This window comes from Rhinatrema bivittatum, chromosome 1 (genome assembly GCF_901001135.1).
Source record: "Rhinatrema bivittatum chromosome 1, aRhiBiv1.1, whole genome shotgun sequence".
NCBI classification, from domain to species: Eukaryota; Metazoa; Chordata; class Amphibia; order Gymnophiona; family Rhinatrematidae; genus Rhinatrema; species Rhinatrema bivittatum.
The window spans coordinates 24,953,614-24,980,400 of record NC_042615.1 but is presented as its reverse complement, the minus strand read 5'-3'; positions in this window follow the sequence as shown (position 1 = coordinate 24,980,400).

Sequence of the window (26,787 nt, the reverse complement as noted above, 5' to 3'; positions counted from 1 at the left end):
GCAGTTACTTCTTCTTCAAAAAAGTAGTTAAGCCCTAAATACTATGTACGGCATTCTTAAGATTTTTCAAAGACCTCCGAATTCAAAGGCTTGGACTCTTTGTTCTGTTGTCATTGTAAAAGCTGAAGTTTCACATCCATTCAGTACTGTCAAATGTGCAGTTAGTCTAAGAAGTCTTATCCTAAAAGCAACTGAGATCTTGTCTTTCCAGGCTGTGTCACGTTTTTTTGAGCATGGTAATTGAAGGGGCATTTTCCTCCTTTTTTGATTTCTGTTTTAGGTTTGTCATCTTTTGTGATTGTAGCTCCAGGGGTAACCTAAAGGAGCCCATTCATTTCAAGCTGGCAGCAATACAAATAAGACATGCCCTTTCCGTGGGGTCTGACATCAAGAGTGACCACAAGGATAAAGATGAAATTCAAGAGGCAAACTAAAGCAAGAAATCCCAAGGTTAAAATCTAACCTGGCCACAGTCGGGATCCTCTGGTCTGCAGAAAACTCTTTAAAGGGAGATTTGTCCTTCTCTTGATAATGGAGAAAGCAGAGGAAAAGATTTCACATTGAATCTCTACAGTGTTGCAAAAGACGTCTGCTTAAAAGAATGCAGACATTTTATTTTTAACTAAGATTTATGCAAATGCATTGCACTTACAACCTGGGTTGAAATTTAAAATGAGTTGTAAAGTGGGAATCATAATGAGCGACTGCAAATGATCAAATTCAAGGACTCTTAACATTTGCTTTGTTACAGAGTGCTGCACGCTGTGTAATAGTTTAAAAGGAGGGCTATCAGAGAATTTTTTTAAAAGTATTCCTGTAAATGAACACTGTAACCTAACCACTTACCATAAGAGGCTGTGATTTCAGAAACAGCATCTGTTTTGAAGAAAAAAAAAAGTCCTTTTTGTCTACATTTTATGTAATCCTGAGATACTGGGTACTTGATATTTTTAAGCTTATTGCAGACATAAGATGCCTATGCTAGCATCCCTGCGGTTCTGTATATGGGGCTGCACGACTACTGCAATGCCACGAGAAGCATGGTTTCCATTGCTGCAGTACCACTGCTTTCAATTACAAGCAAAATGAAATATGTCAAAACAAAAGGGTGAAATGATTTTTTTTTATGTCAAATCTTGTTACTGATTTTTTTTTTTTTTAAATAGACTGTTTCCAAAAATCAAATTCTGCCAACGTATGCAATTATGGGGTATTTTTACCAACCCCTGGCATCATCACCTTCCCTTCACCCTCCCCCCCTCCCCCAGTCCCTGCGTCTTCACCTTTTCTCTTCCCTCTCCCTCCATCTCCCCCCTCACATCATCACCATCTTTCCACTCTTCCTTCTCCCTTCACCCCACTGAAATCCTCATCTTCTCTCCAGCACCCTTGGCAATAACATCTATTCTTCCCTTCCCACTCCCCCACCGCCTCTGGTATCATCACTTTCTCCTCCGATCCCTCTCCCCCTATCCTCCAGCATCATCACCTTCTTTTCCCTTTCTCTCTACCCCCTGGCATTAACATTTTCTCTTTCCTTCTCTCACCTCCAGGTATTATTACCTTTCCCTCCACCCTGCTGTAATCATCACCATCACCTTCAACTCCTCCACTCTCCTGGCATCATAGCCATCACTATCACCTTTCCCTTCCTACCCTCTCTTTCCACCCCTCCCCTTCTATAATCTCCATCAACCTTTTTCCTTCCCTCTCACTCCATTCCACTCCACCTCAACCTTTCAGTCACCTTCCCTTTCTACCCTTTCCCCTCCTTGGCATCAGTGCTTTCTCTTTCCTTTTCTTTCCTTCCCTCTCCCCCAACACCCCCAACTTCCTAACAAATTCAGCTGCCCGCTAACCCCCAAAAAATCTGCTTCATTTTTCGGGGTGGCCGAACCAGGACGAATGCACATTCCTACTTACCTGGTGCCTGTTTCCCCTCTGTAATCAGAACTGCATGGGGCCAGCAGGGCTTGCGAGGCTACAGAGCCTCCCCCATTCTGTTCCGGTTACAGAGGAGAGTCAGCAGAGGGCAAAATGGAAGCAGCACCCTGCTCTCTGACGCCCCACGCTGGCAGGAGAGGAAAGAGAAACGGAAGCCTTTCATGGGACACCGGTCGGGAAACGGTGGAATAGCCTGTTGCTTCCTTGGTGTGAGTGTAGGAGAACAACAGAGGGGAAAGATATTCAGGGCCAGCTGATCCTAGCATTTGAAAACAAAGCAAAGTGTTTAAACTTTATCCTGCTCTCAACCATGAGCCAGTGTAGTCCTCTCAAAATTGGCATCACATAGTCAGTGGATTTGTTCCCTACTAAAAGTCTAGGTGCCGTGTTCTATGAAAGCTGGAGGTGCTTGAGATTCCATGGAACAGGTAGTTTCAGCCGTCTGTGCGGTGTGCAATCAATGAGTGCAGGATGGGAGCTAGGTCACATTTCTCAAAGTAATTGCACAATTGATGAATCTGGCACAGATGCATAAAGGAGATCTATACTAGATCTGAGATATGGGTTTCCCTTTAGAGGCAGTGTTCAGATGGTACACCCAGACTGAGTATGGAGTCTTTAGGCTGTAAGGGGGTTCCTGATAAGGAGGGTAAATTTGATAGAGAACGCCCTTGTTGGCTTAAGAAAAGAAGAGTTTAGCCAGTGTTTGTTTTTGTTAAGCCTTAGAGCCACTGCTGAGAGAGGATCCTTGACATTTGTGATAACTGTGACTTGATGGAGATCTGGACGTTGTTGGTGAATAGGTGACTTTGGATACTGAACGATTAGATGAGGTCATAGATTGTGCAGATATAGATGATGAAAGTATATTTTCATACACAGCTTCCATAGTCTGCAAATATATCTCATAATAACATAAGACCATGCCATACTGGGTCAGACCATCAAGTCCAGCATCCTGTTTCCAACAGTGGCCAATCCAGGACATAAGAACCTGGCAAGTACCCAAAAATTAAGTCTATTCCATGTTACCATTGCTAATGGCAGTGACTATTATCTAATTAAATCTATCCCATTTTACTGTTGCTAGTATTAGCAGTGGCTATTTTCTAAGTCAACTTAATTAATAGCAGGTAATAGACTTCTCCTCCAAAACCTTATCCAATCCTTTTTTAAACCCAGCTATACTAACTGCACTAACCACATTCCCTGGAAACAAATTCCAGAGTTTAATTGTGCATTGAGTGAAAAAGAACTTTCTCTGATTAGTTTTAAATGTGCCACATGCTAACTTCATGGAGTGCCCCCTAGTCTTTCTATTATCCGAAAGAGTAAATAACCAATTCACATCTACCCGTTCTAGGCCTCTCATGATTTTAAACACCTCTATCATATCCCCCTCAACTGTCTCATGCATATTTATTGTGGATGTCTTGAAAACCAGGCTTTTTCACTCAATGCACAATAAAGCTCTGGAATTTGTTGCCAGAGGATGTGGTTAGTGCAGTTAGTGTAGCTGGGTTCAAAAAATGGCTATTAATCAAGTTTACTTAGGGAATAGTCACTGCTATTAATTGCATTAGTAGCATGGGATCTTTTTAGTGTTTGGGTAATTGCCAGGTTCTTGTGGCCTGGATTGGCCACTGTTGGAAACAGGATGCTGGGCTTGATGGACCCTTGGTCTGACCCAGCATGGCAATTTCTTATGTTCTTATTCTAGACCTGGAGATGCCTATCCCTGTTTTAGAAAGAGCAGGAGGATCTGGGGCACCCCACATAGATTAATTCACTAAAGGTCATGGCAAAAACGTTTTAGCATTCATGCTAAAATCACAGTTCATGTGCTATTTGCTAGGATAATGTTAGGAATATCACATGAGACCTGAATAAAGGGGTCAAAATTTGTAATGTGCATACTATCAGAAAATGAACACTTGAGCAGTAATAGACCCTGTGTGAAATGACTATTTAATGCCTCAAAATTAGCAAATGCACTATGCTTTTTTTTTTTTTCTTCCAGCTCTTCCTGCTCTCTCTGAAACAGGGGTAGGCATCGCCAGTCCTGGAGTGCCACAAACAGGTCTGGTTTTCAAGACATCCACAATAAATATGCCTGAGAAATATTTCCATACAAAGGAGGCAGTGCATGCAAATTTATCTCATGCATATTCCTTGTGGATACCCTAAAAAGTTAGACCTGTTTGGGGCACTCCAGGATTGGAGTTGCCTACCCTTGCTCTAAAAACATAAAAAAGGAAGGGTAACACATTCTCTGGCCATCAGTGCCGCATGGACGGAAGGGAGACCCGCTGGCCTCAAGCATGAAGTTATACAATAAGGTGACAGAGAAGGAGATTTGGGAAGAGTGTTGTATGCAGTGTGGCTTGTGCTTCCCTGCTTGTAGGCCGATCTCAGCTTTTTACTCCTGTTCTTCATGTGACTGTTTCATGGTAATTTAACCCTGGTATTTAACAGGAGCTTTAACCAAGGATAAAATGTGCGCTAAAAGTGAAGTAAAAGCCAGTGCTAAAACCAGCATGGATGCATGCAAATCCCATGCAAAAGAAGGCATGAGTTATTCCCCAACAACACAGAGGGATGAATTAAAGGGCAGACAGCTTAAAACCCATTTTCTTAACACTGGAAAGGTAACTCCTGGGTCCGGGCAGGCCACAATATACTATTGCTGTGCCCAGTGTCGCAGTGTCTAGCTGCTGGAATAACCACAGGCACCAGAAATGTGAGTTTACTCCATCTCAGGACCAGGTGTTTAATTTCCAGAGTAAGCCAACAGCCGGCACTGTACATCCTGACTTTGGTGTACCCTCTGGCTGTAGATGACCGTCCCAGAGGGCTTACATTTTGTTCACCCTAGACACCTTATGCCTGGGGATAATTTTCAAAACTGGGATTTACGCATGTACTTGCACTTCAGTGGGTATTTGAAAATTGCTAAGATTTATGCTATTGAATTGTCCAAAGGTTTTGCTTTTCCAAAGTGCATTTTAAGTATGTAGATGGGCTTTTAAAAATAGCTGTAAATCCTTTTAAAACCTACCCTCTTTGAGTTTACTTGACCTGCCTTGCTAAAATGGTGCTGCACATTTCACCTTTTGGGCCCATTCTAGCGTACCAGGTCATTTTGGTGATGAGTGGCAAATAAATCAAAGTATGAGATCTCTGGAGCAGGCACCTACAGCCGAACAGTCAGGATGCACAGTTGCAAAGGGCACCTATCCCAGAGATAGTATGTTTTGTTTAGCTGTAGGTACGAGTCCCACAGAGCTCTTCCTTGGTCTGAGGTGAAGAACACGCACATTTCTGGTGGCCAGTGTTATTCTATCAGTGTACCCAGTAGAGTAGAAACAAACACTACCATATTGTTACGGTCCCGGGCCCTACACTTACCGCGCGGCCGGGCTGACTGCAGGAACGCCTTCCCTCGGCCCCCCAGGGCCGAAGACGCGGCCCTCCGCGGCGTTCTCCCTGCAGGGAGATGCCGACGCCGATCCGCGGCTGGCCCCGCCCCCTAGGCGCGCGCGCTAGGTCCTTCTCTTAAAGGGGCCAGCACGGGAAACCTGGGAACACCTCCTCCTGACGTCAGACGCTGCCGGGCTATTTAAACCCGGCAGCTGCACTAGCACCTCGCATGGGATCACTGGTTTCTACCACATGCATCAAAACTTGCAATAACATTTAACTCCTGTTTTAGCATGAGTTTTATTCCATCGGCCTTTGAGTGTTTGATCTTTATGAGGGTCAGTCTCTATCTATCTCAAATGCTGTCATTCTGTGTTTGGACTTGCAAGGGAGGAAGAACCATGTGTGAGACCGAAGCATGGCAGGGGCTTTGTGACTTCCTGCCTGTAGGAGTACTGAACTGGAGGTGGGGCCAGGAATGAACAGGAGGGAAGATGCTCTGATTGCAAGGAAGAACAGTAGAGTGCAGACCATACTGGAGGGATGAGAGATAGTGGGGGGGGGGGGGGGGGGGGAAGTTCAGTACTGAAACCCTATAGGCACATAGAACTTAGTAAATCACTCACAGCCTTGTGCACCGAGCAATTCATGAATGTTAATACACCAAACTAAACTAAACAAGGAGGATGATGGGAGAAAAGGAAAGGAGGAGAGGAGATGAGGCAAGTGCATGGGAGGAAAGAGCAGAGAAACAGGGAGGCCCAACAGCACCAACTAGCAATGCTAGAGCTGGAGGAGGAGGAGGCAGCACCGAGTGCCAGTATTACCGAGGTAATGGCACAAGAGCAGATGTTCCAGCATCAAGATCCTGGAATGGGCCCAGCACAAATTACTACAGACTTTTCTGAAACGATTCGCCACTCAAGTCTCTTACTACAAGGAAGCATCACAAGAAAGAGAACGAAGCAGCAGCTCGCAGGTCTGAAGGGCCACCTAGGACGATCTAGCATAGAAAACACTGAGAGAGGAAAAGCAGGTGCTTCATCTGGGAAAGGCAGCCTGGATACAACAGCACCAGAGCAAGAAAGGACTGAAGTGGCTGAGTAGAGTGAAGCAGCCGTCCCTTGTCTAGCACTTCCTCTGTCCACACACCCTACAGGCAGGAAAGGGTCACAAGACCATGTGCCCGACAGGCAGCTGGACAGATACAGAATGGTGGCCGGAGGCCATCTACTGCACCCCCTAACTAAAAGAGTCAGTGAAGTATGTGGGTGCCCCGGGATGTTTCACTGCTGGGTCTTTTGCATAAATAGTCTGCTTTTCTTGCTGTCTTCCATTACATTGTCTTAAATATACTCTACCGCATCTATTGTCCTGTTGCCTTTTGTGCTTTGTTCTGCATATAGCATCTGATGCAGCCTTTCTCCGTAGATTGTCAATAGTGATGGTTTGTTTGGGAAGAACTCATGTGTTTGTTTCTATTAAGTGAGTTTGGGTGCTAGAGGAAGGGACACTTCTTCCACATAACCCCTTCCTCAAGAGTGATTGAATAAGAGAGGAGAAGTACGTAAAAGTCAGAGTTGTGAGCACTAGGGGACTTTTCCACCTCTCTTCCCATTTTCCTCAGTGTTTAGGATCCTTCCACCTGCTGCCTTGTTAAGCTGCTGTACTCCAGGCCTCGTGCCACCTGCTGTCCACTCCCTCCATCCTCCCAAGCCAGTACCGGTCTTTCCTCCTGCTAGGGTTAGTACAGAGCTGTGCTGATCATGAGCATTAGCTTAGCATTCGCTGGGAAGCCTGATCAATCAGGTTCATGGTTGTCAGCCTCCTTCCACTTATCTGTTAGTATGCAGAAGCACTTCTGGATGACATCATGTGCACAGGTAATTACCCTCAGAAGAAAGAAAGAAAGATTATCTTGCAGCTTCAAGGACATTTGACATGGGCAATGAAGATCTAACAACCATCTGCAAGAAAGATACTTCCTTCAGCAAGCTAACAAGTTGCATGACTAATTCAAGGACACTACATTCTAAAGCAAGAGGTAATCTCCCACAGATGCCTCCTTTCCTACACTAGAAAAAAAGTTCTGACCTGGCACACAATGCAGCTTCAGCAACAAATGGCGATAATTATAACATGTAAGTAAAAAAGCAATATAGGGGTAGATATTCAAAAGCCTGTGCTATTCGGTGACTTATCCAGCTAAATTCTAGCTGGATAGCTCTTTATCCAGCTAGAATTTCGCAGGATATGTCGGGGGTATTCCTGGGGTGGGCGGTAGGCATTCTGAGGAGGAGCGGAATTATCTGATTAGGTTAACTGCCTAACTCCGATATTCGGAGTTAGCAGGTGAAACTAACTAGCTAACTTTGGCTGTGCTGCAGGCAGGTCTAAAGTTAGCCAGATATACCTATGCCGCTGAATATCCCAGTTAGTTTAGCCAGATAAGTTTATCCAGCTAATGTATCTAGTCACTCAGTAGCTCAATATGGGCCTTTTAGAGTACAGCAGCAGCAACCGACTACAGACTGAATTGAACCAACATCCTGTTTCCTTTGCTTTTGGCCAAAGTAAGGAATCGGCTGACTTGGGTGTAGTGGCGTGCAGTCAGGGCCTTCAATGGATTCAAGAAATCCCTAGCCCTAATTGATTTCCTTTATTTCCTTGTTTTTTTTTGGGGGGGGGGGGTTGCATGCATTTTTTTCCAGTTGAGCAGGGATAAGCAAAAACTCCTGCTCAGGCCTATACTGCACTCAATCATGCGATCCACTTCATTGACCTACAGCTGGCAGCAGGAGTTGCATTTATGTGAAGGTCATCTCCTTCTGCCACGGGGCCGATCGCGCAGCTCCTATCACAAGATCAGGCCAGCAGCGGCAAGAGATGATGTCGCATCAATGAAACCTCTGCTATAGTCCATGCTACAGAAAACACACGATCCATCAGGCTGCCATGAAGCCCATCCCGTGGAGGCTGAAGAAAAGAGGAGACCTCGTGACTGCCAGTGGAGCCCATCCCATTGGCAGCTGAGGACAAGTCCCAACAGACTGCTGTGGAGCCCATACAACTGCAGCTGAAAAAAAGAAGACCCATGACCCAGTGGCATGATGAAGAGAAGAGAACAGGAGGCTCTGAGCCTGACTGAGTGAAAGAGAGAAAGAATGTGTGTGTGTGTGTGTGAGAGAGAGAGTAAGCCACTAAATGTGAGAGTGTAACTGTCTCTGGGTGTGTGGAAAGGGGCTGGATGAGGTACTATCCCAGGATACCGAGGGAGCTCAGAGGTGTGCAGATCCCTAGAAACAGGAGTGGTGCTGCGGGACTGGAGAAGAGGAGTGGTGGTCCCGCTTCACAAGAGTGATAGTAGAGATGAGGCTGAAGGAAAGGACAGTGAACTATCTATAATCCAGTGGGTTTCTGGACCTGAGGCAGCATGGATTCACCAGGGGAAGGTCCTGTCAGACCAATCTGATTGATTATTTTTTGATTGGGTGACTAGAGAATTGGACCAAGGAAGAGCGCACAATGTGATCTATTTGGATTTCAGCAAAGCTTTTGATACGGTCCCACATAGGAGGCTTGTGAATAAAATGAGAAGTTTGGGAGAGTGAGCACCACGGTGGTGGCATGGATTGCAAACTGGTTGATGGATAGAAGACAGCTTGTGATGGTAAATGGAACCTACTCTGAAGAGAGAGTCATGTTCGATGGAGTGCCACAGGGATCAGAGTTGTGCTGGTTCTGTTCAATATCTTTGTGAGCGACATTGCAGAACGGATAGTTTGCAGATGATACTAAGATCTGCAATAGACTGGACACATCTGAAGGAGAGGAGAGAATGAAAAGTGATTTAAGAAAGCTTGATGAGTGGTCAAACATTTGGCAGCTGGGATTCAGTGCAAAGAAGTGTAGAGTCATGCATCTGGGATGCGGTAATACAAAGGAGCTGTATGTGAAGGGAGGTGAAAGACTGATATGTATGGACCAACAGAGGGATGTTGGAGTGATAGTGTTTGGGGATATGAAGATGGCGAAGCAATGTGACAAGGCGATAGCTAAAGCCAGAAGAACTGGGCTGCATTGAGAGAGGAATAGTCAGTAAGAAAAAGGAAGTGATGATGCCCTTGTACAGGTCCTTGATGAGGCCTCACCTTGATGAGTTCTGGAGACTGTATCTCAAAAGGGTCAAAGTCAGGATAGATATGGTCCAGAGAAGAGTGACCAAAATGGTGTGGGGTCTGTATGAGAAGACCTATGAGGTGACGCTAAAGGATCTTAATTTGTATACCCTGGAAGAGAGGAGGTACAGGGGAGATATGATACAGACCTTTGTATACTTAAAAGGTTATAATGATGTAGGATTTTGAACCTTTTCCATTGGAAAAAATACAATAGAACTAGGGGTTATGAAATGAAACTCCAGGTGGGGTGACTCAGGACCAATTTTTCTTCAAGGAGAGGGTGGTGGAGGCCTGGAATGCCCTTCCTGAGGAGGTGGTGAAGACGAAAACAGTCAAAGAATTCAAAGAGACATGTGATAAACACTGTGGATCTCTAAAGGCTAGAGGACAGAAATGAGATAAGCATGCAGGGGTTAACTTGCTTATACAGTGGTTACTACCCTTAGAAGAAGGCATGGAGATTACAACTCTTAACTAATATGCTTTTATGATTTTAATGCAACTGCAACATTGTTCCACGCTTAGACAACAGGGGGAAAAGAGAAACTGGATTCAGACAACAACTGAGGGCCTCGACTTCCATGGTCTGAGATACTGATAAGCAGACATAAGGGAAAAAGCACAGGACTGCTTCTATGGCCAAGTCCTAAAGGAAACGAAGAAGGCGTGCATGGGAGTAATTTGCTGGTGCGGTGGTTACTACCCTTAACCAATAAGCCTTCATACTATTGATGCAACTCCAACATTTTTCTCTGCTTCAATGGCAGGGGAAAAGGGGAATTGGATTAAGACAGCAACCATTGAGGGCCCTGAATTTTATGGTCTGGGGAATAAAAAAGCATAGGGATAACTTGCTGATGTGGTTGTATCCTTAACCAATAAACTGGATGCTTTTGATGCAACTCCATCATCGCTCTCTGCTTTTACGGCAAGGGATAAGGAGAATTAGGTTCAGACACCAGCAATGATGGCCCTGACTTTTGCAGGCTGGGAAACTGATAAGCATGGGGGTAATCTGCATGGCGTGGCAGATACTACCATAAAGCTGCTGGGCAGATTGGATGGACCATGTGGTCCTTTTCTGCCATCATTTCTATGTTTCCATGCTTCTATATTTCTATATAAAAGAGCCTAAACAGTCAAAACAAGGGACATGCAATGACTAAATAACTTTACAATAAAATTATACACAGCAGCTGATCCAGGTTACTCACAAATGCCAATCTACCAATATTTCCTCATCATGTTGAATAAGAGATCATACCCTGACCATAAGGGTTATTGTTTCAGGCATTAAACCGATGCTTGTTTAAACAGATTGAGTCTTCAGATTATATCTGAAATCCTCTTGTTTCATGCTTTGAAGAATTTCACACCCCCCCCCCCCCCCATGCTGTACTGCTCCCTTGGGATTTTGCAGTTCAAATGCATGATTTTTTTTTTTTTTTTTAGCATTAGATCTTTGCTGTCAGACTCTAGACTACTCCTCACGCTTTTTACATATTTCTGGGAGTCCGCTCTTTGGCAGATTATGGAATCAACCACGAAAAAGACAAAGCGTTCCTGAGAGACATTCTGCTCTGCAATATCGCTTACAAAAATGTTGAAAAGAACCAGCCCAAAAACCGATCCCTGTGGCACACCACTAGTATCACCCCTCTTCTCAGAGTGAACTCCTTTTACCACTACCCTGCAGTCATATCTAAATTGCCAAACTGTTATGTTGGCCGGCTGCGGAGCCTGCGGCTGGCCTCCCTCACCCGGCATTGTGCCGCTGCAGCAGGAGCGGGTCCGGGCTCCCTGGCAGTGGCGGGGAGGCACCGTCGATGTTGCCCTCCGTTTTCACGACCCTGTGTGCCGCCACTGCTGCTCCTCGCGGCTCGGGCTGTCGACCGCGTTGTCCTTGCTCTTCGCAGCAGAGTGCCGCCGCCGTCCGCTCCTTGCATTCCGGTTCCTAGGCGCACGCGTGCCTCCCTTGGTTATTTAAAGGGCCTGTGACAGGGACGGGCTGCCGGCCTTCCCTGACGATGTCATCAGCCTCCTCCTAATTAAGGCAAGCTCTGGCAGTAGAGAGCTTGCTGTACATAAAAAGGTAAATATAGGCCTGAGTAAATCTCAGAAACGAACAATTAAAAAAAAAAAAATCCTTTTTGATCATTTTACTTCTGCTGTATTGGAGGGAAAGGAAATTCATTTGCTGGCAAGACAATTCCTCTGGAATGGAGGCTGGTTTTCTGGAGTTATTTGCCATAAGAGCCATATGGGAATTTGTCCCAGAATGTCCCAAGGAGGTGAGATTCCTGCCCTCATTGTCCTGCCAGCGTTCTGGAAAAACTTTCCTGACCCCTGCTCCCACGGGAAGAGCTAGGCACACTGAAATATTTGTTAAAGGGTCGTTTCTTTTCTTTTAACCATCTCTTTCAGAGTTTTTGTTGCTTCCCCTTAGTTTCGTTGGCTTGCCTTGGGAAGATGGGGGAGCCCATGGAAGGCGAAAGATGCCATGAAGAAGCTTCAGGAGTCCTTCCGTAAAAAGACGTCCAAGAAGTTGGGTAAATGTTGTGCTCCTCCTTGCTCACCTCACTCCTGCTCTACAACATTCATTTCTCCTTCCCCTTTTTAAAAAGCTCTTGCCTACAAATGAAGCACAAATATTATCTTGGACACTGTCAATAAAAAAAATAATCCCCAGCAGCTCGGTGTCTGCTGCTTATTTCTCTTTCCACTGTGCTGTAAGTCATACAGGTTGAAGCAACCTGGAACAATGACAGTGGCCAGTGAATCATTCAATTTTTCACACTATACTGCTACCAGCACTGAGGGTAGGGAACATGCTGGGTTGCTATAGCCATTAGTGCACTAAATGGATTTGTGTGATACAATAAGCAAGTGTACAGTGTCCATCTGGGAAAATGACTTCTTCCATTAAACACAAAAATAAAATAGAAAAAGAAATTGCAAACGCCTCTGCTCCGCTCCTCTTGCTTTCTTAACCTTCTGCGTCATGAAAAAAAAGAAAAAAAGGGCAAGGCTTCAGCATGAACGACAGCGTGGAAACTGAACCCATGATTTTCCATAAATATAGAAGGAAGACATGGCACGGTGAATGCCCTTTGACTAGTCGAGAAAAACTGGTTGGTATTAAGCAGTCTGTGCACCAGAGGGGGTGGGGGCTGGAAGCTGAAGATTCATTTTGCTGAGCTTTCTACTGTGGTTTAATTCCTAGGTCTCCTTTCCTTCTTGCTTTTTAAAATTGTCTGTATTATATTTCTATACTTTTTTGGAATAAAGGGCATGTTTAAAAAAAAATATCTCCTTCCCCTAGTTCATTTTTCTGTTATACACCTCACGTGTTTCAGCGTCATGTTTGCATGGAGATTGCATAAAGATCAATGCCGACACACTGTGGTCTGGTTTACTGATCATGAGAGTAGCAAAGAAGAAAACATTGTTTAAAAAACAACTTTAACAAGGAATATCTGCTCATGAATGAACTAAAACTCAGAACAAAAGACTGGCTGAAAGGCTCAGTAGCAATCCTATGTGCTGCCATGCAAAGGGACCCGATTTTCATCCCAGGAATGAGACGCTGCTCCTCAGGCAAACTTAGGGCCTCATTTTCCAAGCACTTTACCGCGTGCGATAAATTCGCAAATCGCGGTAACAGCTGTTAACGTGATTTGCGAATGCAAAGTAGTCATTTGGTATTCAGGGGGCGGAGCATATGTAAAGCAAGAGAGAGAGAGAGAGAGAGAGAGAGAGAGAGAGAGAGAGAGAGAGAGAGAGAGAGAGAGAGAGAGAGAGAGAGAGAGAGAGAGAGAGAGAGACTTACTTACTATAGTGCCTATGCCCTACATAGGTATTTTAACCCCTAATGGAGGGCCACCTACTAACTCGGGGTGGGGATTAGGTATGAGCGTCGGGGGTTGGGGGCCACTTTCGCATTCCACATGAGATCTACGGACTGAACAGTGGTTTCTAGTGCAGATTTGCTGGCCGTCGGAGTGAGGACGCTCACTCCAAGCGGAGATTTGGCCAACGTTCTCTCCACCTAGCATGTTGTTGCCCAGGTAGAGTGTCCATCAAGCTAGGTAGAGAGAACGTTGCCCAAACCACTTCTTGGAGTGAGCGTCCTCACTCCGACAGCCAGCAAATCTGCACTAGAGACCACTGTTCTGTCCGTAGGTCTCATGTGGAATGCGAAAGTGGCCCCCAACCCCCGACGCTCATACCTAATCCCCACCCCGAGTTAGTAGGTGGCCCTCCCATAGGGGTTAAAACGGCGCTAATGTTTTCGCGAATGGCGAAAACATCGCCGCACACGATGTTTCCCCACTGCACGAAAGAAGCCTCATTTGCATTGGTAACGCCCCCTAATGCGTTACCAATGCGATATTGGAAAATAAGGCCCTTAGTCTGGGTATACTACTATGCCAATGTTCACAGGACCTGACAAGGAAGGAAAGCCATGGCTAACACTCAACAGTCACAACTAATGGCCACTACAATGGCTGAGCTTAAGTTGCTGGGAGGGGAGAAAGAAAATGAGAGTAGTTGCAAATGTAGGATCATGGTGCATTAGCCCAATAAAAGCTGATTCTGTCTGAGCCAGAACTCAAAAATAGCAAAGGAAACCGCTCGGCCAGAAAACTGAACCAAAGAAGCAAGCAAAATGTCCTGCTAGAGAGCTTCTTCTGAGTTACTGTCCAGCGCGTTAACATTTATTTATTTATTTATTTATTTATAACATGTATTGATTGCTTTCCGATTTCTGTAATAAAACATTTCCAAAATGATGGCGTTGTTTAAGAACAGGAAGAGTTCAGCCTTCCTTCCGATAATGCGGCAGAAACTGAGGTGGCCAGCCTTGAAATGGATTTTCTGGGTGACGTCCAGTGGACAGACATGTGACAACTGTTGCTGCTGCCTGTCCTAGTTTGCCATGACTTATTATTGTTATTATTATCTAATTATATTTGAGTAAACCGAGGTAGAGGAAGATAAAGTGACTTGCTTGAGTATGTGGACAATTAGTGAAAAAGCAAGTTTTAAAATCAAAGCCCCTGGATCTCTTCGTTGCTCTGACCATCAGACATTGCATCTACAAGAGCCATTTTCAGTTGAAACAATAATTTAATTTCCCCTATTGTAATTTGCTCTGTTTCTAATTAATTTTTGATCAGACTCACAGACTGCACCTCTAAGCCACCCGGAACAAAACAAAGTATGGGTCTAGTTAAACTAGAAATGAAAAAGGATAATGTAATTAAATGACCATAAGCAAAGTATTAGCAGATCTAGAAAGGATCTTTCTAGCTTCATGAGGTCATTGCCATCAGATGATGTTGACACAGGTAGATGAAAACCAAATGTTGGTTTCAAAAATGGTCCCTGAGCAATGTGCACTATTCACATGAATTATATTTTCTTTAAAAATATCCGTGAGCCGTGTTTCTTCCAAGAGTGGTTTTCCCGTTATGTTCAGCACAGGTGCACGATGCATATGTTTCAATCAAGCATCAATGTATGGGGAAGGAAAAGATCAAATCTTTCAATTTCCCAGGTACAAACTCATTCCTAGCTGGTGCTCCCCCTCCAACCTTGCTTTCCAGGATTCCTGCTCTCACTTTTGCTGTTTAACTAGGAGGGCAGCAGAAAATAGAAAGGCAAATACAGAGACAAATAAAGAAGATCATAGATATATGAAAGTCCATCCCGGGAGGCAGGCTGCACTCCGATGGGGCCATACAATTCTTTATTGCTCTTCGGGGCTGGAACCTCAGGCTAGCTCTTTCATGGTCTCTTTCCTGCAGGGCCTGGATCCTTTTTCTATTGGGGGGGGGGGGGGGAAGTGTCTCTACCAGGGCCTGGAGTGCTAAGGGTGACTTGGATGCCCATTTCTCTCTACCCCTGGGGAGTGGTGTTTCTTTTTCTCAATGTGTGTGCAGTATTGAGCCCCCAAACCATGCTGGAATCATTGTGTTAGTGTCCAAATAAAAGGCTTTACTGATGGACAAGCTGCTGGTAAAATGGCAATGTTAACAGAATCCTCCGCCCCACAAATCTCTCTCTTTTTCCTTACAGTCTTTTCTCTTTATCTGTGCATGATTCTCAAGACCATAACTAGGACGCAGTCACCCTCCAGGGTGTGTATAAGTGGAGTGCCCAGGTGAGTAGCTTCTCCCTTAGCTGTGCGGAAAAACCCTTCCATGCCGGTAAAATTGTCAATTGCAGTGGTTGGCACAGAGAGTAAAATCCTCTCTCTCTCTCTCTCCAGGAGGCGTCCTCAGCGATCTTTCCTTTGCTCTTACTCACGGTTAGGTGATCTTCTGTTTCTTCTCGGGTTTCTCTGATTTCTCTTTTCTCTTTCTCTTGGATCCCAGATGGGAGGGATCCCCCTGGAAACAGGGCAGCTCGCCCTGCTCCAATGCAGGAAGGCAGGGGGCAGCCGAAAATCCTCCTCCTGGATCTCAAACTCAAGCCCTTTTCCCTTTCGATAAAGTTTAACACCGGCGTTCTTCCTTGCATCCTCCATCCTCATTGAGGGTATGGAAGGGCAGATCTTCCCTAACTTGAGCAGCCCCAGACACAGGGTTCTCTGTGCCCTGGGGCCAGGTGGTACCCCAGCTTCTCAAAAAGCTCCTACCAAGAAAATGTGGCAAAACCCGAAAAAACAATTATCTAGGGAGAATTCCAACCAGCCAGTAAGTGGTCTGGAAGAAATAATCTCCCGACCCTGACCAGGATCCCCAGGCAGGATGTGCGTGACTTTACATGCGCCACCGGGTCTTTTGAAAATAGGCCCAGCGCGCGTAACCCCGCTATGTGCGTAAATCCTCCCGGATTTACACGCGTAAGGCTTTGAAAGTCTGCCCCTATGTAATTTGGAGTGATAAAAGTTTAAAGAAGAGTAGATTTGTATAATGTTTCCTCTACCTAGTTTGATACACGCTCTATCTAGCTGCAATCAAGCTGGGTACATTGTACAAATCTACTCTGCTTTAAACTTTTGTCACTTCAAATCACATAAAATCTTCACTGATGGCAACTGTGCTGTTACTACCTATGACTGTGCATGTAAAACCGCCCCCCAAAACCTACACCCCCCAAACCTCACCCCAAGTTACTAGTGCCCTCTCTTACAGTGGTATAAATAATAAACTTGTATGTGAGTCTCTACAGTGGTTCTCTGTCTCTCCCTGAGCCAATGTATCACATGTTGCAGAAAATACTAATTGTTAAGGTTTGTGGGTATGTGGACCCTTAGCCTGATGTGTGAGTTGGTACCACCTGTGGAGAGGAGCCCCACAGGCCCACACTGCCGGGAGGCGAGGTCAGGCACAGCAGGGAGTTCTGGGTGAGACTGTGGAGCGAGGACCGCTGCAGTGACGTAGGCCAACCTGCGCAGCAGGGAAGACCGAGTCAGGTCTCCGGTGATGACGTAGGTAGAAACCCGAGGAACGGGGAGCACCGACAGTCACAGTATGATAGAGAAGCACAGCCTTGAGGAACAGGAAGTGCTGGCAGTCTTAGTAGCAATCAAGCACGACCCCAAGGAGCGGGGAAGCACAGACCGTCACAGTGTAGCACGAGAGCACGGCCCCAAGGAGCGGGATGGTGCTGAGAGTCTCTTGTATCAAATGAGGGCACAGCCCCAAGGAGCGGGGATGCACAATACCAACTCTAGGAAGTGCAGGGCGAGCCCGAGGAGCAGGGGAGGCCAGGTCGCCGTAGAGAGCGCACACTGGCCCCCGAGGAACGGGTACTAGAGAGTCCAAGGTCCGGCAGAGTCCAATAGCGTAGCCACAGGAACATGAGCGGGAGCTAGTAGAGATGTACGGAACTTGTTGCCAAGTCGGCTAGCTGAGGGCAAAGGTGGAGTACCTTGATCCGATGACATCATCAAACAGGGACACCCACGAGGTTCCCGCCGAAGAGGCTTCAAAGGAGGGCCCGGTGGCGCACGCGCGCGCCTAGGAAGGTCCGGAACAACGTGGGTGGTGGCAGCGTCTCGGCCGCCACAAGGAGCCATGGGGAACGCAGCGGTGGAGACTGGCCTGTGCCGCGAGCAGACCCGGGGAGGGCTGGAGAGCGGTGCAGGATGTAAGTAAGCGTGGTCGCAGCCGTCTGCGACCGACGGGCATAACACTAATGCAGTAGCAGGAAAATTAGCCTAACGCCCCCTTTTTTTGATTGCCGGCGATATTTATAGCAATTTGATGAATCTAGGTCTTAGATGGCTAAATTCTAGCTGGCTACTTATTAGCTATTTAGACCATAGCTGGATAAATGCCCAAATCTTAATTTATCTGAATACATTCTGAGTTATCTGGCTAAATACTTTTGAATATGGACCTCTCTGTTGCTATGTTACAAGAGCCAGAGAGGTGCTAGGGTGCATACAGAGAGAGAAAAAGAAAGAGATAATGCCTCTGAAACAGGTCACTGGTGTTACATATCTCAGAAAGGGTATATGGAGGCTGGAGGCTGTCCACAAAAGGCAACCAAAATGGTGGGTGTGTGTATATGTGGGGGGGACTATGAACATTTAAATATCTGAAGGATATTAATGCATAAGAAGGAAACCTTTGTCAATGGAAAAAAAAACTGTAGAACTAGGGGTCATTAGGCTGAAGTTCAGGAACAATGTCAGGAAATAATGTTCATGAAAAGGATGGTGGCTGCATGAAATACTCCTCCAAAGGAAAAGTTAGAGATGCACATTTACACATGCTGTGCATATGTACATACGTATAAGAAAATGAGATATTATGGAGAATGTGAACTGAACATTAACTGAAATTTCTGGAGGAAAATGTAAATATTATCCCCCCAAAATTCAGTCTGCTGCAAGGTGGGTGTTACACCCAGGAGAAACATATACAATATACCCTGGATATACAATAAACTGCAACGGCTAATACAATATACTATAATGTTGTCAAGCAAACATAACAGTGACATTTTGGATATAACTCATGGAACATAAATATTAACATCCTAGAAAGATACAGGAGGCAAGAAATTAGAAGTCTAAATAAAACTTATGAGGCAAAATATTGATCCACTGACCTTCACCTGTCTATCGTATGGTATCTGACCATAGCTTCTTTCTCATATTTATAATATAAACAAACGTAGTTCCACCAAAAGTATACTGTTAACAATGAAGCATTCTTCCAATTGGCTAATATCATTTGAGATGCTATAGAGAGTAAGAAATCCAACAACTTTGGTTTAGAATATGAAAGTTTAGTAGGAAAAGCCAGAGAGACTACAAAATAACTAAAGTCTAGCGAAGAGGGCAGGAAATGTCCAACATATGTGTAACTTTATCCCAGACTGCCAGCCAAAAGGCATGCATATGCTTACAGTAAAAAAGAAGATGACAAAGGGACACCTTAGAAGCATGGAGACAAACCAGTTTTATTCAATGTCCACGGTGTTCACACTGCTCGGAGCACCAAAAAAGAACATTGATTGGGTAATTTGAGATGATAACAATGGTCAAAGATGGCATTCCAAAGATATTTCTAAGGAAATTTTTCAGTCGATGATAATTTGTAGGACCACTTCTCTTCTAAACCTACACAGCATTTACATTTGGCAGTTTTAAGATATATGTAAATACTTAAAGCCACATGGCCATGAATTAGGGGAAGGTTCCAGGTCTTTGGAAACAGTTTGAATGCAGGATTGTAATTGCAGTCCTGCATTCAATTACAGCGGAACATTTGAGAAGGGAAGAAGGTGAAATTTGGCTATCAAATGAGCAAAAGACTGGAACTGGAAATCAGTAAGTAATTGCTCAATTGTCCAGATACCCACCTGATACCATTTAGGACAATTAATTAATTTTGTATCTATTTGAAAGTGGGATTGAGCCAGATTGGAGTCAATGAATAACACGACCAGGGGGTCGAGAGCAATTCAATCATCTGCTCAGTTAGCCAATATACAGAGAGTTTAGTTTTGTTAAGGGGAAAGGAGTTGTAATTGGGTAAAACAGGCAAGCCAGGAATGGCCCATAGGGGTTAGGGATGAGTTGTCGCACTCTCTAAATTTCACCATACAGGGCAGTAACCCAACTGTTTGCTGAATGCTTTACAGTGAATTGAAATTGGTATCATGTTTCAATATGTAGAATGTGCATATCTTCCTTAATAAAAACTTCTAGTTACAAAACACCCAGCACATAGAAGCCTATGTACTATTCAATGTTAAAACTGGCATGATAATGCAAGTTACCTGCCAGATTTAATGCAAGATACCTGCCAGATTTAATGCTGGTGATACATCGGATTTTAAGACTCAGTGCATGAAACTAATGAGATACATGTAATGGTTTGTGGGTATGTGTGGGCCCTTGGCCCTAGGTGAGCGTTGTTACTACCTGTGGGGAGGGGCTCCACAGGTCTACACCATCGGGAGGTGAGGGTCTGGCTCAGCAGAGAATTATTGTGAGAGACTGAGGAGTGGTCCCGAGGAGTGGGGCTGAGACACAGCAGGAAGAGATTCCCACCATTAGTGGAACAAGCTGGAGGTCAGTACCTGGGCAGAAACCTCCAGAGGAGATGGCGCTAGGCAGGCCCATGGAGTGAGGAGCGCGACACCGGACATGCAGGAAGTATTCCAGAGAGGCAACTATGAGGGGCGGAGCTGCACAGTGAAGGAGGTACTTGGTTCGATGACATAGGCCAACCTGTGGAGCGGGGAAGCCCGAATCAGGTCTCCAGCGAATGACATAGGACAGTCCAAGAAGCAGGAGGCACCGGTAGTGCCTGGTAGCAGAGTCAAGGATGCAGCCCTGAGGAGCGGGGAAGCACCGATAGTCCCAAGGGTAAACGTAGGCACTGTTCTGAGGAGCAGGGAAGTACAGACAGTCACAGGAAAGAGCATAGGCACTTCCCCGAGGAGCGGGGAAGCACGGAGGTAGAACTCCCAAGTGGTAAATGTGTTGCTGGAGGCAGCCATGAGGAGCAGGGAGCCAGCAGGATAGGATTTACTGAAAGGCGCAGGGCTAGCCCAAGGAGAGGGGGAAGCCAGGAGATCAGGTCCCCGTAGAGTGCGCACACTGGCCCCTGAGGAGCGGGTACCAGGCAGGGTCCAGAGTCCAAGAGCTACGATAGCGTCACACCAGGAACGGCAGAGACAGGAGCTCATAGAGGAGTGGAACTCACTGCTAAGTCGGCTACCTCAGGGAGAAAGTGGACTTAAGTACTCTGATGTAATGACGTCATCAATCCGGGACGCCCCCGAAGTTCCTGCCGATGGGGCTTTAAAAGAGGATCTGGTGGCGCGTGCACGTGCCTAGTAAGGCCCGGAGTCGGTGTAGAGGATGGCGGTGTCTTGACCGTCATGAGGATCCATAGGGAACGCGGCGGCAGAGACTAGCCCGCGCTGCGATCAGGCCCGGAGCAAGAAGCAGGACGGTGCAAGATGTGAGTAGATGCGGTCGCAGCTGTCTGAGACCGACGGTCATTACAGTACCCCCCCTCTTAAGACCCCCCCCCCAGGGGTTTGGGTTTGCTAGTATGCTTGGCATGGAATTGATGAATGAGATCCTTGTCCAGGATGTTGGCCAGAGGCTCCCAGCTGTTCTCCTCAGGCCCAAAGCTCTCCCATGAGAGGAGATATTCCCATCTTCTTCCATGTTTTCTAATGTCCAGGATATCTCGGACATGATAGGTGACATCAGCTTCCGAGGACAGTGGTTGGGGGTCCGGTGGTTTTTTAGAAAATCTGAAGAGGACCAGCGGCTTTTATAGAGAAACATGGAAGACGTTGTGTACCTTGAGTGAGGAAGACAGTTGGAGTCGGTAAGTAACAGGGCACAGACGGTGGAGCACAGGAAAAGGGCCAATATATTTGGGGGCGAAGTGAGCGGAAGGCAGCTTGAGTTGAATGAATTTGGTACTGAACCATACCTTTTCCCCAGGTTGGAACTGGGGTGCTTTGCACAGTTTGCAGTGATGTGTGTCACCTTTTTTGATCTCTGGGCAGTCTGCTGGAGCAGCTGCTGGGTGTTACACCACAATTGGTGCAATTCTTGAGCCATCGCTTGGGCAGCTGGAGATGCCATGGATAGCGGAAGCGGGAGTGGTGGCAAGGGCTGGTGTTTGTAGACCAGCTGGAATCAAGATGAACCGGTGGAGGTGGACTGATGGGAATTAAGTTCGAACTCCTCCCATGGAAGAAGGTCGGACCAGTCTTCCTGCCGCAGGATCACATAGGCTTGCAGGAATTGTTTTAGTGTTCTATTAGTCCTCTCTGTTTGGCCGTTGGCCTGCGGATGATAGGCCGAGGTGAAGTCCAATGAAATATCAAATTTCTTACAGAGGGATTTCCAGAAGTGCACGGTGAATTGAACTCCTCGGTCTGAGAGTATGTGCTTGGGGAGGCCGTGGAGCCGAAACACATGTCGAAAGAACAATTTGGCGAGTTGAGGAGCAAGATGTGAGTAGACGCGGTCGCAGCTGTCTGCGACTGACAGTCATAACAAGATACAGACTACAGCAGTGTTATCATAGCTACTTTAAAGAGCCATGAGAGTGCTGTCACGTATTGAGTGATATTGCCACGTTAGGCATTTATGATGCTCTAAACAGCATTTATCACATGTAAAATGCTATTTAATGCAGAATAAGTGCCTAAAATGACTTAATAAATAGCCTCCTTAGGCCTAGATTCATCATTCCGCTATATTGTGGCCAGAAAAGGGGTGGAAGTGGGGGCGATATTGTGCACCCAGCCACATCTTGGCGGTACAACGCAGCACCCACTTTAGCCCTCGTACCACCAAAGGAAAAGGTGCTGTTATTTCCAGTGCTACTGCCAGCGATAATGTCTAACCCCGCCCAAACCCACCCTAACCCCTCCCCTTTCCCTCATTTAAATGCTAACGTCACGATACGGTAATTATTGCATGCATTAGGGCGTTATCGCGTGCACTAAGGCACGCGATAAGTCCACATCATGTTTTAATGAATAACCCTGTCAGTTTGAATCGGATTCTTTTTTATTAAATTAATGAAATGATTTATGAATTTTCCATCATTTTTAATGTATATTCAAACTTGTATATATTTGCATTCAAACTAGGTTAAAAGGATCCAATGTAGTGAATACTGAAATTTGAATTGCGTCATTAGTGATCCTGGTTTATCCAAGTCAAGCAGCGATTGGCTCAGTCATTCTGGTGCCATTTTGTACTGGGGCCATTCTGAGGGTATAGATCTCTTCCCAGCAGTCCAGATGACATTTGGATTTACTCCAATTGACCTTCTTCTAATCATAGCATTTCAGAAGCAATACATGTGGCTACCTACGTAAAAGAAGAACATTAGAACATGGGGTGAATGGCATTGCACACGTTTTCCCATTGTTGACAACTTCCAGAGGTAAAAAAACAACAACCTTGTTCTTTACCATTGCGCCTATTAATTTCCGGGTAGACTGAGGCATAGGAAGAATCAGTAATGGCTGAGATAGTGGTTTGGTGAGATAATTAAACATTGCATAGGTATATCGCACAATCTAAAGCATGCAATAACCTGAGTGCGCTTTGCAAAGAGCAACCAAAAACATGGACCTGAGTTCAATGTTTATAGATTTTAGAAAAACTCAGCTGAGACATTTTAATGGTAAATAGTTTTGCCTTGCACATTGGGTGCAATACATTAGAAGCAGTGCAAATCACTGCTTTTGCAAACAATTTTTTTTAACAACAACAGAAAAAAGGCATTTGGGGCATTAGAGTTTTGGAATCGAACCTCTGAAGGTTTATTTTATTTTATTTTTTTGAAGATATGAATAATGAAAGCATGAAAAGACTTCTTTGGTAATGCACACATTTTTTTAAATATAGTCACCATGCAACATGCATACTATCTCAGCAGTAGTACCATACACTCACATACTCATAAAAAGAATTGAGAAAAATTGCCTGAGACTTAAAGAAACAAAATAGTACACTTCATTAAAATTATGGCTTGCACAGCTTTGGTGAGTAGCTTTAATGGAAACGCAGATTCCAGAAATCAATGATCTTTCTTTGAATTATTTCAGAAGCACAATGACAAACACAGCCCTAAAATTCAAATGGAAATATAGAAAATTATTTTGTAAAGTTTCACATGATCTAACGTAAAGCTTTTGCTGCTTTTAGCTTCTGTGACTGAAGTCCTTCAGGTTTGAGTCTGCTGTTCTCTGTCCCTGTGTAAAAGCAGAATGCGCAAACTTTGATCTCTGCAATAATTCTAAATCTGTCACTTTGTGAGACGATACAATAGGGATCTCTGCAATCCATGTAACTCTATGTAATGTCACAATGGATTCCCTCCTGCATTCAGACTGGATAACCCAATCTATACTGTTGTTTTTGTTTGCCCTCTCCTGCTCTCTCTCCTTTTTTAATTCTCTTGACTTATTGCACATGCCTTGTTCCCCTCTTCTCTCTTCACTCACACTTCTCCGCTGTGATAGAGTTATCCAGGGGAGATAACATCAGCAGCCCATTACAAAACACTGCCCCCTCTGGGTTTATGTCCACTCTGTGAGTCTGCATTTACTGTGTCAGCAGCACAAACGAGCAATGCCTTGTCAAACAGCAGAGCTGGCGAAAGGTCTTTGGTGGAGAAAAAGCAGGTGCTGAGGGCTCACGGGATGACTGGCAGAGGATGTCCTGGAATGCCTAGGACCAAAGAACTGAGTCGGCAACAGATGTTTTGTTTATAAGGCCTGGATTAGAATCTGGTTTGGAGAAAGGCAACAGAGGGTAGTGGTAAGTGGAATTCACTCAGAGGGATCTGAAGGTGATTAGTGGAGTGCAACAGGGACTGGTCCTCAGGGTGGCTCTGTTCAACATCTTTCTGAATCATAAACAAAATATGCCCAAAGCAACATTAAAAATGGAAAGAAAGAGAGAGCGAAAGCAATGGTCACTTCATACATACAGTACAACTGACATGATTAAAAGAGTACAAGTGTCAAAAATGTGATCATGATTAGTACTTGCAAATTTAAAAAATACATAGAATGTTTATTAATAACTGTCACAATATCAATATAATCGAAAATCAATCATACATAAAGATGAACAAGAACTATGTGATGGCTAAACCAACAGTCATTCACAAAAATAAAAAAAACAAAATATTTTGCATAGGTCCATCAAAAAACACAGTAATCTCATAAATCAGAGTCACATATAATGGTGTGCTATTCATATTAGTACAACTCCCCAACAGAACTCATGTTTTGCCATTGCCAAAGGCTTCCTCAGGGGGAATATCGAAGGATCAGAAATGAAACTTGTCTGGCCAGCATTCATTCAAAGCATTCTTTAGTTCAAGATTCCTTTAAAGTAGTCATGCTATGCCCCGTATATACATCAACGTGGTCTTGTTGTCACTCTGCCTACCTGCTATGCCCCATATATACATCAACGTGGTCTTGTTGTCACTCTGCCTACCTGCTATGCCCCATATATACATCAAAGTGGTCTTGTTGTCAATCTGCCTACCTGCTATGCCCCATATATACATCAATATGGTCTTGTTGTCACTCTGCCTGCCTGCTATGCCCCATGTATACATCAAAGTGGTCTTGTTGTCACTCTGCCTGCCTGCTATGCCCCATATATACATCAACGTGGTCTTGTTGTCAATCTGCCTGCCTGCTATGCCCCGTATATACATCAAAGTGGTCTTGTTGTCACTCTGCCTGCCTGCTATGCCCCGTATATACATCAAAGTGGTCTTGTTGTCACTCTGCCTACCTGCTATGCCCCGTATATACATCAAAGTGGTCTTGTTGTCACTCTGCCTACCTGCTATGCCCCATATATTTATTTTATTTATTTATTTATTTATTTATTTATAGTTTTTCTATACCGGCATTCGAGATTAGAAACCTCATCATGCCGGTTTACATATAACAAGAGGGTGTGCACAAAAACAGAACATAAACAAGTGCGAAGCGATAAAGTTACATTACAACAGGGTCATATAACTGGGGAGAGAATTAGAGTAAGATAATTGAGTAGTAAAGATTAATTATTTACATTAATTATTTACATAATATTGTGTACATAATATTGTGTACATAATAAAGTGTACATAATATTGTGCCCCATATATACATCAACGTGGTCTTGTTGTCACTCTGCCTGCCTGCTGTTCCCCATATATACATCAAAGTGGTCTTGTTGTCAATCTGCCTGCCTGCTATGCCCCATATATACATCAATATGGTCTTGTTTTCACTCTGCCTGCCTGCTATGCCCCGTATATACATGAAAGTGGTCTTGTTGTCACTCTGCCTACCTGCTATGCCCCGTATATTTATTTATTTATTTATTTATTTATTTATAATTTTTATATACCGATGTTCCTGTAAAGAATACATATCGCACCGGTTTACAAGGAACTGAACAGTCGCCTCCAGGGCGGAAATATATTAAAACAGTCGCCTCAAGGCAGAATACATTAACACAAGTATACAGGAAAACTATTAAAAGAGAACTTTCATAAAATCAATTAAATGTAACTGTGAACCATAAATCAGGAACCATAAATCAGGAACATATGTACAGAGGTAGGTATATCGTCTGTCGCTTCACCAGATTTTAGCTCTCAGGGAAAGCTTGAGTGAATAGCCAAGTCTTTAGCTTCTTTTTGAATGTCGGAAGGCATGGTTCTTGGCGGAGGTCCGGTGGGAGCAGGTTCCAAAGATGGGGACCTGCAGTGGACAGAGCTTGTTTCCTCAATGAGGTTTTTGTTGGCTGGGTGTGAAGCATGCTCTGGTATGCACTTCTGATCGGTCTATTGGAGACGTGTTGCTGTAGTTGGAAGGATAGGTTGAGGGGGGAGATGTTGTGAAGAGCCTTGTGAATCATCATGAGGGATTTAAATTGTATCCTAAATTTTATGGGCAGCCAGTGAAGATTTTGGAGGATAGGGGTGATGTGATCCCATTTTTTGGTGTTAGTGAGAATTCTGGCTGTCGCGTTCTGGACCATCTGAAGTGGTTTGATGGTGTTGGCTGGCAGGCCCAGGAGGAGTGAGTTGCAATAGTCCAGTTTAGGGAGGATGATAGATTGTAGTACCAAGCGGAAGTCTTGGAAGTGTAGAAGAGGTTTTAATTTTTTTAAGACTTGCAATTTGAAGAAGCAGTCTTTGGTAGTATTGTTTATGAACTTGGTGAAGTTGAGTTGGTTGTCCAGAAGTACACCAAGATCTCTTAC